The sequence below is a fragment of the Bufo bufo genome, chromosome 3 (assembly GCF_905171765.1).
Source record: "Bufo bufo chromosome 3, aBufBuf1.1, whole genome shotgun sequence".
Classification (NCBI taxonomy): domain Eukaryota; kingdom Metazoa; phylum Chordata; class Amphibia; order Anura; family Bufonidae; genus Bufo; species Bufo bufo.
Window position 1 is genome coordinate 546,316,502 of NC_053391.1, and position 19,337 is coordinate 546,335,838.

The 19,337-nt window shown below is 41.3% G+C and overlaps 1 protein-coding gene across 3 annotated transcripts in view; it reads right to left on the reverse strand.

Moving 5' to 3' along the window:
* ENOX1 (ecto-NOX disulfide-thiol exchanger 1) overlaps nt 1-19,337 on the reverse strand; it is a 475,770-nt gene that overhangs the window by 223,436 nt on the left and 232,997 nt on the right. Inside the window, exon 1 of one of the 3 annotated variants that reach the window (XM_040425424.1) lies at nt 12,270-12,331. The exons of the other annotated variants lie outside the window; for them this stretch is intronic. The gene's annotated coding sequence lies outside the window, so the exon portion shown is untranslated. Of the gene's footprint in view, nt 1-12,269; nt 12,332-19,337 lie in introns of those variants that run through there. 3 annotated transcript variants of the gene reach the window in all.

Here is a 19,337-nt window from a genome sequence, read left to right on the forward strand (position 1 = left end):
TCTGTAGCAATACAGGATAACATACAGATTTACTAACCCAGTCTAAGATTTAGACAGTATAAACCAGCTAGTTATGCCACAGTTTATACATCTATTAATTATGGTACTTTAATGCAGAATTTGCACTTTTTTGTGCATTTTGTCTAACCTTATGCCACGCTCCGTTTCCAGTAAGTCACCCCCCCCCCCTTTACTGCTAAGAAGAGTTGAAAAAGTAGTCTAAAACACTTGATAAAGTGCTGCAGGTTATGTACTGTACACCGGTGTCCTGCCAAAACTAAAAGTGGGACCTACATAGAGGTTAGGTGTAATGGAAAGATTTTTTTTCTGTTTTTGACCGTCCAGAGTTGCAATATATTTTTAGGGGTAGCTACATCATATGTTTTCCACATGTCAAATATCTGGTAGAAAAATCTCACCAATAATGTTAAAAAAGGCCCATTCTAGTGTAAGGGATAGTGACATTTTAAAGGTATCCTTTTTCTGCAGTGAAACATGACTGCTAAGGAAAGTGAACATTTAGAGAAGTATAATCCCTCGTTAGGGACATTTTAAATTTGGTCCATGCATAGTATTATACTCACAAGACATCTTCAAGTTGCTTCCTCTCTAAGAGCATAAGATCTTAATTTAATGTCTCAATTTAGAAAACTCCTTTTAACTGGTTGGTGGTGTTACATCTCAATCGGGAGAATGGTGAAAAAATTCCCCAACAATACGTAGGATACAGTAGGTGCCACATCAGACTTCACAAACCGCTATTTGTAGACATCCATTTCCAACAATCGTGTTATAATATAGTGTAAGACCATGGACACAGTCTGACCATGAAATACTGAATCTACCATAAAGTGCTAGAAAGAAAATAATCATGTTTTCTGGAGCCACTAGGGGTCATAAAGTTTGCGAACAGAACTACATGGGAAAAAAACATTACTGACTAAAGGAAAAAGGATCATTTATATAACAAATTTCCACAAGAAAAGGTTGTTGGCCCTTGATTGCTCCTTGTCCCTACTTAAACTACTTTCTGTCTTTGTAACATTCTCTACAATTTACTGACCCTCAAAGCACTTTCTCTGCTTGTACTAATAGGAAGCTACCAAAAACTTCACACAGTATTACCGAGCGCTTGACACGTTTCATCCATGGGGATGTGTTTCGTTCCCCGCATCTCATTTATATGTAGGAAGTAGGGCATTAATTATCTGCATAAATGTGTGCTCTTGACTTGTAATTATGATATATTCAATCTAAAGTCCTGACCCGAAACGCTCAGGGACCCAACAGCAACATACATTATAAAAAAATCATGATAAAAGTAAAGCTAATGAGGTAATTTATGAAAAAAAATTGCTAATTTACATTCATATAATGTGACAACTTTTTAAGTGTGATCTTTTTTTTACATTGCATAAGCACTATAATCTAAATCACACTGCAGAGAAAAGTTTCTTGGGTTTATTTGTTTGCTAGAAATGTGGCTGATGTGTTGTAGATGCAAATTTACTGTGCTTTAAGTGAAACGCAAGGGGATTGTTGCCATACCAAGTTGAAGCCAATTTATTGTCTTTAGGCTCAAGGTAATCACTACTTGGATATAACACATGGCTTTGTTGCCTAAGGGTACTTTCACACTAGCGTTATTCTTTTCCGTTATTGAGTTCCGTCTTAGGGGCTAAATACCGGGAAAAAAACACTTCAGTTTTATCCTAATGGATTCTGAAAGGAAAGCATTCTGTTCAGTATGCATCAGGATGTCTTCAGTTCAGTCCCTCTTACGGTATTTTCTCCGGCCAAAATTGCGGAACACTTGCCGAACGGCGGATCCGGCATTCATTTCCTCTGAAATGTATTAATCCCAGATCTGGTACCTAGTGTTGCGGCAAAAAAGATCCGGTTTCCCGGTCTGTGCATGTGCAGACCTTTAAAAATGTGAAAAAGATAAATACCGGATCTGTTTTTCTGGATGACACCGGAGAGACGGATCCGGAATTTCAATGCATCCGGATCCGTGTACAAATGATATCCGTCAACGGAACTGCCTGCCAGATCCTCACAACGCAAGTGTGAAAGTACCCTTAAGCTATGAGTTTATAGTCTAAGTATAACTTAACTTTTAATAATTTGTCTAAAAGGTCAGAAAGCCCCAATGTAACCATGAAGCCACACCAATTAGACAAAAAGTATCACAAAATCCATATCAGACACGTGTACGTTGAATACTTAAATCCACCCGTATTCCATAATATACACACCGCTTACCCGAATAGATGTATGGGTAGAGGTAGGCAAAATCAACGTCCACACCATTTAATTTCACGTCCTCACAGATGAATTGGGATTATGTTATTTTCACAATCCTCAAACACGTCACCCCTTCATTGTCTAATTAAATAGTGTATAGTTTTTGAGGGGACAGTAGAGACGGTTAAGAATAGGACGCACGTACAGAACCCTATCAATGAGAATTCAAAAGGGTGCTAAGAAACCTACCCACAGGTGCTCAGATAAATAGAAAATAATGTCCCTGTTCTATTTATCTGAGCACCTGTGGGTAGGTTTCTTCGCACCCTTTTGAATTATCATTGATAGGGTTCTATCTCTTTACTGTACGTGCGTCCTATTCTTAACCGTCACTTACTAAAAGCTGTGATCACAGCATTACAAGGAACCAGATGTGCAACCATGTCCAGTAAGAATACCTTGTCAAAAATATACACAGATTGCGTATTTTATTAGCATCCTAATATTTTGCCAGAGGGAAAACGGTGCTGTCTATGGTGGGCTGTCAATCTCCTGAGACCCCACCACAGGCTGATATTTCACCCGTGTATGGAGCCAAAGAAATTAACCTGCAGCATCATCAAGTTTGGACACACCAAGGTTACTGGCCGATTGGAAGTCTTATTGATAGTGGGAAATAAAGTTTACTTCTCATTTAACCGGAGACTGTATTGGTACAATAAAGTACATTACCAGTCAGCTTAAATATGTATACACCCCATTACCAGCACAGCAGGGATAATTTCTAAAAAGTTATAAAGTAAAAAGCTCTGCCTTCCAAGGGAGCACATTAATCTAACATTCTGGATAGTAAATGTTACTGCACATAGCTTCACATGACACGGTGGTATATGGATAGCATATACTATCACTATAGGTGGGTGTCTGACTTCTGGAGCACCAACAAGGCCGTATTAAGGGGGAATTTACAACAACAGATTATCTGACCAATCATTGGGCAGATGGCCGTTCACACACACAGATCTTTTGTAATACACACCAACTATTGGTCTGATTGGACAGAAATTGGTCAGATAATCTGTTGGTGTTAAGTCTTCCACCCGCTGAGTGAGATATTGGTGCTTACTGAATAACATCCCACTGTAGGGGAGCGCTGGTGCTTTATGATGTTCTTTTTCTGGAAAAGCCACAATTCCCAAAAAACGGCAAGCAGTAGAGATGGAGACTGTAAATGCAAATATCAACCCAACGCAACTAATGGTCTTGTGAGGCTACTGCCCTGCCTGTATTGTGGTCAAAGAATTTAATTTTTTTCCAAATACATGATTTCTGGTAAAATAATGTATACTTTTATTTATTTTATTTTTTACAATGGAGGCCAATGTATTCAACCGTATGGCATACATCGAGCGACATTTTCCACACATGGATCAAGAACACTTGGCGTATGCACCATACATAAAGCGTATTGAAATGGGTACAACTACAGTACTTAGACACAAATTTTCCACACCCTCTCAGTTATTAATCTGTTACTGTAACTCTACAAGTTCAGATTCTATAAAACTGAACAATCTGAGTCATTTAACACCGTGAAACGTAAAAGCCGGCGTATGTAATCTATTATATAAATAAAAGGGAGGGGGGGAGAGTTCTTTAGAACAGCCTCCATGACCTTTTGTTTTGCATACTGTAGCTCCTATGATAGCTGGCTGCTAACTTGTATATGGACATAGTAAACTCCAAAGACATACTGATAAGGACCTTAGATTGTGAGCCCCATTGGGGACAGTTGGATGCTAATGTCTGTAAAGCGCTGCGGAATATAGTGGCGCAATATAAGAGCATACAATAAATAAATAGTAAACAGCAAATTAATAAAGCTACTATTACATACTAGTAAGACTGTTCCGTGTCCATTATATGCCATGATGAAAAGGTTTTCTCCGGATCTGTTCTACATGTATTTCTTACCCAAGATCAGACTTGGGCTGTGGTTTATTCCGTCCAGGTCACAGCAGGATTTGGAGACACCACTTAATCTATCCGCAGGCACAGACTATTGCCACCTCACAGTGTAAAGCAAACCTTGCAAAGAAGGAAATCTCGAAAGGCTTTCTGCCGTGAACCGGTCAAGTGTCATTAAGACGCCTGGGTAAATCAGTGACATATTCGTGTGAACAAAGTCAGCTTTCCTACTCTATTAGAGAAAATTTACCTCGAAGGAAACACTCAACAGAGTGTAACCAGTGTAAACCAGCTGCAAATTACCATTTAACATATGTACGCGGATGGTTACAACCAGAATGTGTTACTTTTTAAACACAAGTAACTAGTGAAGTAGCTGCAAGAGGGCCTTCAGGTAATTAAGGAGGGGTAATAGCGTCCCTTTATTCATACAGCCACTACTTCAGGCCATAATAAACATTACAGAAAGTAAAGCATCATTGTGCTGGTTATAATGGCCTGTAAATAAGGCTAAGTTCACTGCATCATAGGAGGCTCCATTCAGGTCCATCCCATCGTCCTTCCAACTGTCAAAAAGGTTTGTTCCTACATACTGTGATCCATCTATCTAATCAGTACCCCCAACATCAGACGTAAGCTATTGACAAGAGAAACTGTGGAACTCAGTTGTCAAATTATGTATACATTTCCAGTAGGAATAACACAGGAATTACACCATGCACAATTCTAAGGGTACTTTCACACTAGCGTCTTTCTTTTCCGGCATGGAGTTCCGTCACAGGGGCTCTATACCAGAAAAGAACTGATCAGTTATATCCCCATGCATTCTGAATGGAGAGTAATCCGTTCAGGATGCATCAGGATGTCTTCAGTTCAGTCGTTTTGACTGATCAGGCAAAAGATAAAACCGTGGCATGCTACGCCGGATCACACTGCCGCAAGTTTGAAAGTAGCCTGAGAAAACATGCTCCTGAACATGTAATTAATATTAGGGTAATTTCAGACGAGCGTGTCCACTGCTGGAAGCATGTTCCATGTGGGAGCGTGGTTTCCCATTATGGACACTGTTCCTTTCACAGGACTGTATGGCATTATAATGATTTATAATACTGTGTGTTCCATCTATTACATCGTACTAACGGCATTATGTCCACACAAGTCAGTAGATGCAAGGTGGGGCAGAGACACACAGCATTATAAATCTTTATGATGCCATGCAGTCTTGTGAACGGAGAAGCGTCCATGATGGGAAATCGCGCTGCCACACAGAACGTGTTCCCCACAGTGGATAAGCTTGTCTGAAATTAACCTTGGATAGGGGAAAATTTACTAATAAATGTCAAACTTTGCTATGTCACCATACGAAACCCATTCTTAATAGTAGCCAAATTTCTGATTCAGGTTCATGGATTTTTATAAATTTGACGTACCGTAAATCCTGCTCCAGATTTACAACAGAATTCTGCCCCTGCCCCAAAAATCTGTCCAGGTGCGAGAATTTTGCACTTGCTAAAATTTTGTCCAAGTTTCACAGTTGACCTGTGGTATTTTTAACACTAACTCAGGAGACCGCAGGGAAGTCTGCATGGAGATTACAAACTGTCTAAAAGTAGGACAGTGTAAACTTAGACCAGACAGTTTTTAAAGGCTATGTACACCTTCTGAGGCAATTTTTGATGATTTTATGATTGCATTTTACTCATTTTTGGCTAAAAATCAGATTTTCAATAGGAGTTTATAAAAAAATGTTGAGCCGTTCTCTCACAAACGGTTAACTGTTTTTCTAACTGTGTGACTGGTACTTTCACTTTGTGCCATCATCTAATAAACCTCATCTCTAAACTACTAAGAGGTCATAAACACTCATTTAAGCCACATCCTTATCGGCAAGATAAGAACACTTTATATATAAAGTGTTTATAAGGGCAGATATCAGAGATAAGGACCCCATCAGCTTCCCAACTGACGGAAAAGAGAGAAAATCCACAGGCTGCTACTAGAGCATTTCAGCTCTGTACAGAAAAAAAAAGTTCCATATATTTTTTTTAAATAAAGACGAATTGAAAATATGATTTTTAGCTCAAAATGAATACAATGCAATAATAAAAAAAATTGCCCCCAAAGGTTTACATTTATCAGTGGATGATACAGGCTAATCAATCGGTCACACTTTTCGATTGTCAATGTTTATGCCACCTAAACACTTGCTTAGCTTTACCCCAAAAATGTTGTCCCATTTTTTGGCACATTAAGATGGAATTATGCCATGACAAATTTTACACAAGGCCACACCTTCTGACAAGCCATTCCCCTTTGTTGAACTAAGTATAAAAAGGTTAGAAAAGTGTCTCAAACACTTGATAGTGGTAAATAGTAATTTTATTAACACAAACATATTTCCAGTCTGTGTGCACATGGACCAGAGGCAGAGCTTGGCTATTTTTGGCAGCCTGATAGAAACCAACAGAGGACGGCTACACAGGCACGGCTGCTCTCCAGTCACTTTGGGGGTCCTATTCTGGAGCTAGGTGTGGGTTCCAGAGGTGAGAGCCTCACCCATTTCACATTGGTGGCATATCGCTAGGAAATGCCACCAATGTCCCAGGTGAGACAATCCCTTTAAGCATGTTATTGATACCTTTCTGCATAACATTTTACTTTATACAGAAATGAAACTATGAATCTGTAAGAAATGGAGGGTTACATGTATAATATGTATTCCTCAGTCATACTAGTCACTCTTCTGTCCTGTTTTCATCTGCTACTGTCAATATGTCAAACTGTTCTGACAAAGTTGTAGCTGTGTATTGCAGTAGAACTTTCATGTCAGCCAGCAGTGGCCGTGCTTTGAAGCCAATACCATCTCGCTTGCCTCTTGCAGTCTACAAAAAGCTTTACTTTTATGAGCATGAAATATAATTCTTTAGATACCTCTGTTTTGGTTCCTGTGCCAAGCGTGTAGAGGCAGATTGCTGGTTCCAAAGAAACAAAGCAGAAAGGACACCACACCGTAAGCCATTGTACAGAGCACAATGATGGAGGTCTCCTGCTAATTTGTACAACGTGGACAAACTGATGTGAGGTTATCTGCGCAATGTAAAGAGTGACTCTTTAAGGACGTAACATCAAACTAAATAAAGGCGCAGACAAAGAGCAGCGATAGGGAAACATGTCCAGGCAATTGAAACAGGAGAACATTTAACTCCTTCTCTGCAAGACAAATCAGCCTTGCAATGGCTTTGAAAGGCGAGAGAATACATTAGGCACATTTACTGGTGCTAGAGTTTAGATTAATCCTCCTGTCACATAGTGTGCATCTGTTATGGAAAGTAAAACAGGAGCGGATAATCATTTTAAGTCTTGTTGGTTAAACATATACATCGGGTCTGCTGCAACCCATGCATCCCAATTTGACACTTAATCAAGCAGAACTGTGTAAAGAATGCTTTTCCATTAAGGAAGAACAAACAATTGCTCCAAGGCTCCTCCACCTTTACCATTCTTTTTTATCTTCAACATGTTCCTGTCCTTATAAAACCTTTTTTTACACACTTGAGAAGTGCAGCAACTATGAATGGCCTTCTGCAGGGATTTTCGTATTTTGGACTCATTTAATTCTATTGTTTTAAAGGGGTTCTGACCTCCTGACCACCAGCCGTCAGGGAAACAGCGGGGCGTGTCTGCGCTTGCTGTTTCAGTAGCTCCCACTGCGGTGCCAAGTTTGGGAAACACCATAGCTTGCTGTGCTATGCGCGGTCTCCGTAGCCCCCATGCATTACAAAATAAGCTATTGGAACAGTAGTGCTCCTCTGTTTCCTGGTCGGCTGGTGGTCGGGAGTGTAGCTCATCTCCTTGGTAATTAAATAGGCTCTCTCACTACCCAGGCTGAGATGGGGAATTACACAACCTGGCTGGCTCGAAACATGTCGGTCTGACCAGGGACATGGAGGGACCTCTTTCACTGCACAGTGTGTACATTTGGAATATATTAAATAAAGAACATGCACGATTTTCTCTCCTTCGTGCTGGAAATCTGTTTATTTAAATGAACAACCTGATTGCTGCCAGGTTGTTTTCCATTTCTTAACTGTCAGCAAAGTGCCAAGCCAGTTTTAGATGAACCTAAATTACTTGAGCTAAATTGCTAGAAGCGCATTTCTTGGGATAAAGCTACAGCTTTCCATAGTTTACCTGATATCCAGCTCACAGGGGCTCTCTCACAAAAGCAAACCCATTCATATGTAACTGGATTGCCCTGGGTCCTGCTCCTTGCATGCGGTCATTCAAATGCACCAAAGCAGGGGTCACTCGTATGGCGCGTCCGCAATAGGGCATGGACAGGGCTTGGATTTGACTATGCCTTCCATCAATTTTTTATCACTCCAATGCATCTCAAAGGCAAAATGAAGAAAATCATCTTTGTTAAAAAACAAAAAATTGATGAATGTAGACTGCCTGATTTTCAGGAACGACCGTTCATTCCCAACAATCCTCCCATGTAAATGTGCCACTTGTTCATCAGGTGATCCTGTCGTTCGTGCAGGAACCACCAATCATTTCTGGCCAGCAGATCGTGTGGTCTAAACAGCGATCTGCTGCTCAGAAACAATGATTCTGTATGGGGACAAACTATTGCAATAGTCATCGCCCCTCCTCATACAGTGAAGGGGATCGCTGCACTGAGCGAGCAGCCGACTGTCGGGAAGGAACGCTTCGTTCCAGACAATAGGCTGTTACAATCCTGTGGATTAAACCCACCTTACAGTTTTCTGTCTCTAGCTCCCAGGTAGATCTATATGTTATATACATTCATGGTGACCCACAACCACCAGTTGTTTGGCCTGATTCTGCAGCTATACTTTTTGCTAATATAGGAACATTTAGGGGACAGTTAGAATGGAGTGTGACTGAAGGATCAGGTGTTACTATAGAGATGAATAGGTCTGTATGGGACCTGTAGAACACAAAACTGCAGGAGATTTTTTTTAAAGAAAACTACCAGTATTTGGAAAGTTGCACAAATTTGTATTTCATTTGACACACTGGAATAAGAGTTTTATAAATTGAATGCAGCAAAGTACATGGTCTGTACTGGGTCCAAATAACCTAGCAATGCCTTGTAACCCTAGTGAAAATAATGAGAACATACAAACTGTAAAACAAGTCTATTCAAAGAGATCACCCGTTGGGAAGTAAATACGAGTACTAAGTGCTGACTTTCCAGCTTTCTCAAGAACAGGGAACAAGCCCCTCCATTGCTAATATCCAACACATTATAATAAAGAAATCCCAGCTTTATTTTCTATGAATATTGAGTTTATAAAATACCCCTTTCTGACAGAAGTAACCCTTTAAAGCTCTGTTCACATCTCAAGTTGAGCCTTTGTGGATTTGAGAATCTCCCAACATAGTCCTCGGAAGGAAGGTTTCAACTCTGTCCCTCTATACAATAACACAGACTTACTACGTAATGGGCCACAGATGATACGGGAGTTCACATGGTGTGAAAATCCTTCTCATCTACTGCTTCTGTGCATTTTCTTGGGTTATTTTAAACTGAATTCTATAATTGTAGAGATTACTGCTACTGATTGAGAAAAAGTTTCAAGCAGGAGTAATCAGCGTAACAAACGATGGTTCGGTCAGAAGTAATCGTTTCTGCTTCAACAGATGCAATGATTATCCTTAACAATCTAGAAAGCATTATGTCTATGGCCAGCTAAAGAGATGTGAAGATCCTATTGTGAGATACCATTAAATGAACGTTAATAGACCTTCTTAGGCTGCTGCCACACAACCGGATTTTTTGATGCAGTTTGTGAAGCCAAAACCAGGAGTGGATTCAAACAAAAGAGAAGTTGTACCTGTCCTTCATGTTTGCTCTCACTTTATGATCCACAGTTGATTTTGGCTACAAAAAACTGCATTAAAAAAAAGCTGACCGTGTGGTGGCACCCTTACTAAACACAGATCTAATGACAGCAACGTACCTCCTGCAGTTTTCTCAACTTCATGATCTGGGGGGCTAAACCGTGACACCCGAACCATTGCAACGATTTGCAGGGAAGCAATGGTCTTCACTAGGCAGCCCTTTGATTATAGCCCTCTTATATACTGGACGTTCTGAGGGTTAACAGGGTTGCTTGTGCCTGTCAGATCTGGATAATTCACCTACTTTCTTGCATGATTCTTGTGAGTTTAAACAGTCCCCACACACCGTGCTCCTTGAACGGAGGGCAACTGCAGCACCTCCTCCGTGAGACCTCCCTCGGGCAGCTGAACACAAGAAAGCATTGCAAGGTTAAGGACACCAGAGATCTGCCATGTCCATACTGAGGAAATGTCATCCTGTAGCCACGAAGGCTGTGAGATGTACAAGAAGCTTATACATGAGGGTCATTTAAAGATTACGTGGTCCCACTGTTGAACACTTCCATAACTGCAAAACCCAGCATTTTCATGTTTCTGCAGCAATCTGCTTACATGGATGACAGGGTGCTACCAGGGGATCCCAGGATTACTGGAGACCTATATGTAAAAAATAGACTCCCTTGAATATTAAAAAGATCTCTGCTCATATAATGATCCTCTGGGCCAGAAGGTTCATGGACACTATGCCCCAGTCCTCAGGATTCACTCCAGATAAAGTGGATGCACTAGGGGAAATGAACTACTGATGCACTACGTGGTAGTGTCTCCCTCAGAGCTGCATGTGCCACCTGCATCGTGCCCTGTAAACACGTACTCATCTTAAAACGAGGCCCCATGCACAGGCCTGCATTTGAGATCTGCGTCTGATCAGCATTTTTTGCAGACGCTCTTCACATTTATTTCTACGGGGTCAGTGCATCAGTGTGGCCATTCTGAAAATGTTCTATTCTTGTCCATTTGGTGCACAAGAATAGGTATTTCTACTGATGGGAGTGTGAAAATGCGAAATACACACAGGCAGTATATGCATTTTTCGGATCTGAGGTTGGTAGATCGTAATACGGATATGGTCACATGCATGAGGCCTAACTCTGAGCACCCACCCATTAATTACTGTGTGTACCGGAAAAGTCAGCAGTACCAAAAATTGTATCGCCAGCAAAATGCCAAAGTATCCCATATATTCGCCCCAGAAAATTTTTTATTCATAGATAAATCTGTCCCAATGTCATAAGTCTGGTGTATGGCCCGGTCATGTGCCCCCACCCTCTCAGGACATATACTGTTTTGACCCAAGTGTTTCTATAACCAGTTATGTTAGGATGTCATATATTCCTTTATACACATTATCTGGATTATTTTCTTTTGTTTTTCTAGTTGTATATTACATTGCAGTCAATGTACGTAGTATTTTATTACGTTCCATAGAAATATGTTACACTGATGTGACATGCCATCTGGATCACAGTACAGCAAAGTTTTTTGGGCTCAGAGTTAGCAATCTGAGGGACCATGTGGAATATGAAGCGCAATTTGTCATCTGCAGCTTATGGAACATGGTCATAACATGAAACACCATAAAGTCATGTGGGAAAGAAGTCATGGATAGGAATTGCATTATTATTATGCATAATAGTGGCGTTTGCATGATTACATCATAGTATAGATACATAGCGTTCGAGCATCTGTGACCACTGAGGCCTGTGATTGGCTGCAGGAGATCAGTCATGCCTCCTCCTCCTCATTGTTCTGGCTGTAAGACAACTAGTTGAGGCAGGAGCCTCCGCTTGGCAGTCCCTATGGAGAGCACGGTACGTCACCGAATCTCCTGAAAATGCCTTTGCCCTGAGCTGAAATGCTCATAACAGGGGGCTGCCTGGGTGAAATTGTATCCTTTAATAAGAATACAGCAATTTTCGCATAGACTGCAATTGTAAGCCATAGAAAAATAAACATCATTGGTGTCGACAGATTTGAAAATGCCTAAACTATTAAAATCAAAGTATTTAATCACTTTTGGTGAATGCCTCAGTGGAAAAAAAATATTAAAATGACTGATAGTTTTGCTGCCCCCAAATATTTTTTTTTGTTATAAAAAGTTAAAAAAAAAAAATCATACATACCCCAAAATGGTAGAAATAAAAATTGCAGATTGCCCGGCAAAAAAATGGACCCTTAAACAGCTCTGTAGGTGGAAAAAAAAAGTATTGGGTGTCATTACATGATATATATATATATATATATATACTGTATATACACACACACACACACACACACACAGGCACATCCTGATCTCCTAAGGCTCTTTCACACTTGCGTTGTCCGGATCAGTCGTGCACTCCATTTGCCGGAGGTGCCCGCCGGATCCGTAACAACGCAAGTGAACTGAAAGCATTTGAAGACGGATCAGTCTTCAAAATGCGTTCAGTGTTACTATGGCACCCAGGACGCTATTAAAGTCCTGGTTGCCGTAGTAGTAGTGGGGAGCGGGGGAGCAGTATACTTACAGTCCGTGCGGCTCCCGGGGCGCTCCAGAATGACGTCAGGGCTCCCCATGCGCAAGGATGACGTGATCCATGCGACACGTCATACATGCGCGTGGGGCGCCCTGACGTCACTCTGAAGAGCCCCGGGAGCCGCACGGGCGGTAAGTATACTGCTCCCCCGCTCCCCACTACACTTTACCATGGCAACCAGGACTTTAGCGTCCCGGCAGCCATGGTAACCATTCAGAAAAAGCTAAACGTCGAATCCGGTAATGCACCGAAACGACGTTTAGCTTAAGGCCGGATCCGGATTAATGCCTTTCAATGGGCATTAATTCCGGATCCGGCCTTGCGGCAAGTGTTCAGGATTTTTGGCCAGAGCAAAAAGCGCAGGTTGCTGCGGTATTTTCTCCGGCCAAAAAAACGTTCCGTTCCGGAACTGAAGGCATCCTGATGCATCCTGAACGGATTTCTCTCCATTCAGAATTCTGATCAGGATTCTTCCGGCATAGAGCCCCGACGACGGAACTCTATGCCGGAACCAAACAACGCAAGTGTGAAAGAGCCCTTACTGTTGTACTTTGAATAATAAAAAAAAGCATACTGTGGGCGCCAGCAGAATAATAAGAAAAAAATCTGCAATAACGCTTCCTTTATATATAAAGAGATAATGATAAACCAACTAACATAATATTAAATACACCCTAAACAAACTAAATAATGATCAAGCAGAAAACAAAAACATTAAATAAAGTTTGTAATGCGGGTTGTTTGTAGCAGGTGTTGAAGAACTTTAGTTTAGTTTTTTTTTCCCAGCTCAAACCAATAGTTCTTTGGTTTGACGTCTCAGGATTGTGAGAATTGATTTTGTGTCACCCATGTCTGTGGATTTGACAGCTTTTTCTTAGTCATTACATCTTTGGAATATCCATTTTAGCCAAACCGGAGACTGTTGCAATATTCTACAAGTAAAAAAAAAAAAAAAAAAAACATCTTGTGCATCCGAAGGATAGGTCATCAATATTTATCTATTTATTTTATGCACTTATATAGCGCTACTATATTCCGCAGCGCTTTACAGACATAAGCATTGTGCTGTTCCCAACGGGGCTCACAATTTAAGCTCCCTATCAGTATGTCTTTGGAGTGTGGGAGGAAACCGGAGTATCTGCAGGATAGGTTATCAGTATCTGATCGGTGGGCATCCAACACCCAGGTCCCCCATGATCAGCTGTTTGAGAAGGCACTGGTGCTCTTGTAAGGGCCACGGCCTTCTCTCAGCTTTTCCTAGGCCACTAATGACGATCATCAGTCACGTGACCTAGAAGCAGCTCAGCCTCATAGATGTATATGGGGCTGAGCGCGATACCAAACACAGCTGCTATACAATGTACAGAACAGCACTGTGTTTGGTAAGCTGAGAGAAGGCCACGGTGCTCACAGGAGCACTGGTGCCTTCTCAAACAGCTAATCGGTGGGGGGTCCCAGGTGTCGGACCCCAACCAATCAGATACTGATTAATTAAAATGTTGGAAAACCCTTTTAATGACTCTGGGTGCATGTAGCCGACATTGGAGGGAGCTTAAAACTTGCTGCATATTTTATTACAGAGTTCAACTAATTTTTTTCAGTATATTGGGCCAAATGGTTCTTATCTGCCGACACATTCTATGTTTCTATATGCAGTAAGCCTCGCACAACATATACTATAAGGGCCCAAGTTGGACTCAAGGGCTAAGTGGAGAATGAACAGAGGTGGCCGACTCTATCCATTCTATGGCACATTTACAGATGGCAATTATCGAGGACAAGTATACAAACGTTAATTTCCAGTAAAAATGTCCTGATAATTTTTCCATGAAAATGGGCCCTACTAGTACTGTAACAGCGGCTAAAAAGTAATCATACATCTGCCGCATCCATAGAGGCAGTGATAAAACAGAAAACATTAAATATAATATAAAAAAATCAACACAAGAGCATTTTGGTACAAATATTTCCACTCAGATATATGGAAAAATTATCTTATGGCATTAGTAGGCTTAAAAAAAAAAAACACAAAAAAACCCAAAAATACTCCCATGAGTTTTTTCAGACTTGCATTTTAAATACATAATAAACCTCCTTTACTAACAGTTACATTTTTAGATTCTTAGTTTATATAGAAATCAAATTTTCAGTTACTGCATCGTGTGACTTCGATAGGACTAAGCATTCTGTCCTTATACCTGTGTGTTCCCCAGGAATCCCGTTTCTATCCTTCCTGTGCAGATTAAAACTACAAGCAGAGACTGAAGGAAGCCTGTCATCTGCCATCTCCTCAGCAGCTCTTCATTCCTCCCACTACAGCCCCCACCTGCTCCTTCTGCACACCAGTATAGAATGATTAGAATCCCTAAGGTCTGTTTCACATTTGCATTACGGCTTTCCGGTTTTATGATCCGCCAGAGGATCTCAAAACAGGAATTAAACGGATCAGTGCCATTTAATACATATGGATGCATGCGTTTCGGCCGGATCTGGTTGAATTAACTCTAAACTGAACCAACCTGATCAGACATGACAATCATTGTAAGTCAATGGTGTCGGATCAGTTTTCCGCTAAAAAAAAAAAAAAAACATCGGGCACCATTGACTTACATTGATTTTCATGCCAGATCTGGTTTGTTCCATTACGCAGACCAGACACAAAACAACCGCTTGCAGCGGTTTTGTGTGTGGTCAAAAAACGCAACAAAACGGAATGGAATGCATCCTGACCGGTTTTGTTCCCATTGACAATTAATGGGGACAAAACTGATCCATTTTGGCCTGGTTTTGAGATCCTCTACCGGATCTCAATACCAGAAAGCCACAATGGTAGTGTGAAACAGGCCTAAGCTTCAAGGACCTTTCGTGTGACCAGATCAAGTCACATAGGTTACACTTAGCAGAAAAACTAAACAACCAGCAAATGCATAGATCTATGTTAGCTACTCTATATGCCCCTTTATAATACAAAATTAAAAAACAATTTTATCAAATAAGTGTTTTGATGTTTCCAAGTCTAAAAACAGGGGTCACATGACCAAGTGATATCATAGGTCCTGTCAGGACGATGAGAATGCAGACTTGCCAGGAGGAGGATCAGGGGGTGGAAACATTATGGAGGAAGCGACCACCCTCATTTACACGCTCCACCTTAGGGCAGCAGTATTCTGGGACTTGTAGGCAAGATTGCAGCAACACGTGAAATAATTTTCACACAGCAGCAGCCATTTTTAATGAACATAGTAGAGAGGCGAATAAAGACAGCGGACCCGCACAGGAAAAGCAGAAAGGAGACTTGTAGCGGGGATGATGGAACAGTAAATACGGTTTTGACATACCTGTAGAGAGATCTTTAGGTTTAGAAAATAACATGGGAGTGATTCTTTAAAATTCATGTCAATGCTAATGAGTGAAGAATAATGTACAAATGTACAAATATCAGGCTATGTGACCCGTAAATTAAATCCAGTCCTATCTACCTAATCTACGTATCCAGTATCTCTTTGTATCTACAGGGTGGGCCATTTATATGGATACTTCCTTAATAAAATGGGAATGGTTGGTGATATTAACTTCCTGTTTGTGGCACATTAGTATATGTGAGGGGGGAAACTTTTCAAGATGGGTGGTGACCATGACGGCCATTTTGAAGTCGGCCATTTTGAATCCAACTTTTGTTTTTTCAATGAGAAGAGGGTCATGTGACTCATCAAACTTATTGGGAATTTCACACGAAAAACAATGGTGTACTTGGTTTTAACGTAACTTTATTCTTTCATGAGTTATTTACAAGTTTCTGACCACTTATAAAATGTGTTCAATGTGCTGCCCATTGTGTTGGATTGTCAATGCAACCCTCTTCTCCCACTCTTCACACACTGATAGCAACACCGCAGGAGAAATGCTAGCACAGGCTTCCAGTATCCGTAGTTTCAGGTGCTGCACATCTCGTATCTTCACAGCATAGACAATTGCCTTTAGATGACCCCAAAGATAAAAGTCTAAGGGGTTCAGATCGGGAGACCTTGGGGGCCATTCAACTGGCCCACGATGACCAATCCACTTTCCAGGAAACTGTTCATCTAGGAATGCTCGGACCCGACACCCATAATGTGGTGGTGCACCATCTTGCTGGAAAAACTCATGGAACGTGCCAGCTTCAGTGCATAAAGAGGGAAACACATCATCATGTAGCAATTTCGCATATCCAGTAGCCTTGATGTTTCCATTGATGAAGAATGGCCCCACTATCTTTGTACCCCATATACCACACCATACCATCAATTTTTTTGTTCCAACAGTCTTGGAGGGATCTATCCAATGTGGGTTAGTGTCAGACCAATAGCAGTGGTTTTGTTTGTTAACTTCACCATTCACATAAAAGTTTGACTCATTACTGAACAAAATCTTCTGCGTAAACTGAGGGTCCTGTTCCAATTTTCGTTTTGCCCATTCTGCAAATTCAGTGCGCCGATCTGGGTCATCCTCGTTGAGATGATGCAGTAGCTGGAGTTTGTAAGGGTGCCATTTGTGAGTAGCTAATATCCGCCGAAGGGATGTTCGACTAATGCCACTCTCCAGTGACATGCGGCGAGTGCTACGCTGTGGGCTCTTGCTGAATGAAGCTAGGACAGCCACTGATGTTTCTTCATTAGAGACAGATTTCATGCGTCCACATTTTGGCAAATCCAACACTGAACCAGTTTCACGAAACTTAGCAAGCAGTTTGCTAACTGTAGCATGGCAGATGGGTGGTCTCGTAGGGTGTCTTGCATTGAAATCTGCTACAATGACCCGGTTACTGCATTCACCAGACATCAACACAATTTCTATCCGCTCCTCACGTGTTAACCTTGGCGACAAGTCAATGGCTGTAAACAAAGAGAAACTTGTAAATAACTCATGAAAGAATAAAGTTAGGTTAAAACCAAGCACACCATTGTTTTTCGTGTGAAATTCCCAATAAGTTTGATGTGTCACATGACCCTCTTCCTATTGAAAAAACAAAAGTTGGATTCAAAATGGACGACTTCAAAATGTCCGCCATGGTCACCACCCATCTTGAAAAGTTTCCCCCCTCACATATACTAATGTGCCACAAACAGGAAGTTAATATCACCAACCATTCCCATTTTATTAAGGTGTATCCATATAAATGGCCCACCCTGTATAGCTCTCTCTTTATCTATCCTATTTAATCTATATATCAATTAAATAGATAAGCTCTGAATTAAGAAAATATACAATAAAATGTGATTGGGGTTCCATAAGCTTCAGTACTGTAAAAAGTCCTTTGCAATCCGAGTTATGTATCTGGCATCACACAAGGCAGCTATGTAAAATAGTTATTACATTTTATGGCAATCTCCTAAAACATGACATGCAGTTGATCTAAATGTCACGGAAACTTCCTTTCCAAAGTCATGTCTTCACAAAACTTTCCAGTGAGGAGACAAGCCGAAGTGAAAAGGACAATCAGTAAGTGACACCGCAACAAATATATATCATCTGTTGTCAGCTTCTGGAACACTTCAACCTTCTGTGATCTTTTTCCGTGGATAAAGCTCCGCAGCTGCAGAAATCTACGTCTGAAAACAAATATCCTGAAAAAGTAGATATTTTTCCTACATTAAACTTAGATCAATAGGTCCCCATCGACCAAACCTTGCTTCAGATCAGAATCAGGTTAAATGAGTGACAGGCCAATCATACTGTGATAGTGGTTATCAATAGCCCATGTGGCTTAATGATGCCCACATCTTATCACAATGTGTTAACATTGTAATACACAAATATCTAATCAGCGTGCAAGGATATGGGGCATTCATAAAAGGTGCGGGAGAGCTGGTATCTACAGTATACCCAACAGCCAAGACAGGGAAAGAGCAACAACACAAACCAAGTACATTAAAAGGGAATGCATCACTGGAAAATGACTGTTTAAAATCTTTATGAAAAATATTTTCTTTGTAATTTTTGGTGTGACTGCCCTTCCCTTTTCACACTTGCCACTAAAGCAGACACAATACAGTGACACTTTTTCTGCATCTCTTCAATGTGGGCAGCAGCTGCCCATTTACACAAGATTTGTGGCCCAGAAATTATGATTTTTGGTGCTACATCATCAATACTTTTAGCAGATAAACGGGCATTTACTGGTCCATTGGGTGATGGTTTACACCAGGCAATTATCAGGAGCGAGCATTCATATGTTCGCTCCCCATAACCTGCCAGTGTAAAGGATCCCTTAAAGAGAATCTGTCACCAGTTTTATGCTGCTAGATTGTAACCGCTCCAGCACATGCCGTGTTCCCATATTCATGAGCTCACGGCTCTCCCCGCCCACCTGCCTCTGATTGACAGTTTTTTCCCCCATATGAATCAGCAGCAGGTGGGCGGGGACTGCCAGGAGCTCAGAAATATTCGTGACTCATCATTAGGGCTCATGCACACGACCGTATGCCCTCCGAGACATACGGTCCGTGAGCTGGCCATATGTCCCGGAGCAGCATACATCGTGCGCACGGGAGCGCACGGGAGCGCACAGCATCATAGGTTACTATGATGCTGAGCGCATCGGGCCGCCCGCGGGGCTATTGTTCCGCACTCATAATATCATATGAGTGCGGGACAATAGTCTGGCGGGCGGCCCGATGCGCACAGCATCATAGTAAC